This window comes from Syngnathus scovelli, chromosome 2 (assembly GCF_024217435.2).
Source record: "Syngnathus scovelli strain Florida chromosome 2, RoL_Ssco_1.2, whole genome shotgun sequence".
NCBI classification, from domain to species: Eukaryota; Metazoa; Chordata; class Actinopteri; order Syngnathiformes; family Syngnathidae; genus Syngnathus; species Syngnathus scovelli.
Window position 1 is genome coordinate 22,797,501 of NC_090848.1, and position 1,598 is coordinate 22,799,098.

Consider the following 1,598-nt stretch of genomic DNA (forward strand, 5'->3'; position numbering starts at 1 on the left):
ACTTGACTTTTAAAAACTGCTCGAGGGTTTAAAAGTTTATTTTGAGTCCAACTTCAACCAGAAAAGGTCTAACTCGTCTTTAATAATCTCAATGCATAACAGTACCCTACTTTTCTACCTTGCTGGTACCTGAGTCACAGTGGAGCTCAGCTCTTGAGAGAGAAAAAAAAAAGTCGGTTTTGGAGTGTCAAAAGTCTGAATTTGAATCAGATTCACCTTAAAAAGGGCTTTCATGTGCAAAACCCCTCCAGTGATGCTAAATTAAAGCGGGCCAAAACATTTCCATAGAGATGTGAAAAACACAATGCTGGCATTGTGAAAATAAAAAATGTTATTAGGTGGAGGGGGGGCAAGCACATTTTCACAGAGAGCTCTGAATAGTTATAGTTCCTTAATAAATAAAATCACCGTCTATAACTGCAATTTATTTTTACTTTTACTTCACAGGATATCTCAGCAATAAAACAGCAAACTCCAAATATTTTTCAGAAAACGCTGATAAATTTTCATTATCTGTTCCCTAAGGCAGATGGGGTGAAAGGTTGAAAAGAAAGCTTGAGAAAATCAGAAAATACGTAAAAGTCAATTCACTGGCTTGGCACCTGGCAACCCTCACCCTTTGACATTCTCATGTATTTAATGAGCTTAACATTAAAGTGGGGTTAAGTGTGCATAAAAATCAGAATTTGAGAAGGCAAATACTTTTCATGGCACCACAAGGCTGTCAGGTTCTGATTACAGAGTCCCAACACGACTAAATCTGTGTGTCCTAAAATGCTTTGAAAAAACTTGAGGCAGCCTGAGGCTCTGGACCCCACATTGGCATACAAGACTGTAATTTAGAAGAGTGAGAGGAGTTGGGCCTATTGTCAGTGTACACCTTTTTTTGCATCACAATCCGTGAGAGGATCATTTACACGACACCTTTAGATTTTAGTGACATTTTATATTCACTACATTCAGTAGTTTGCTGGAATATGTCAGGTAAATTTAAACCTGTTGACACTGTCGCAGGCAAAGAAATCTTATTATGAATAATTGAAACGGTATTGGTGTTTCCCTGGGATGAATTCTTATGTAAGTTACACATGTGAGCAGGTCCTCCCAGTATTGGTATTTAGCTCCGAGCACCCAAGTTCAATCTTGCAAACCCATTTTGGAATCTGTTTAAGCTTGCCAGGGGATTTGCTCCGTTTTTGTGACATCTGGGCCATTTTCAGAACTCTTTTCAACCCAACCATGGCCACTGCCTTGTTTATTGTTACATAATGATCTCATGCTTGTCAACCTACTTCCTTTATTGTGTTATCGTCATCCCATCTCTCTTTACCCCTGTTTTATATCATTTTACAAAGTTGGAACACCCTAAGGGAGAGGCTATTGGTTTTAAAGATGCGATCTATGTTATGTTACAACACACAGCAACCTGCCAAGGGCACCACTGGCTTCTGTATTCAAGAGTCGTAGTCTGCCACAGAACCTGTAAACTTCATGTCACGTGACACCATATATTTTATGACATTTACAAACATTTTCTACCCATTGAAAATATGAAGTTAATGTTTGTTAGCATGACTAACTGTTAACCGTGAAGAAAA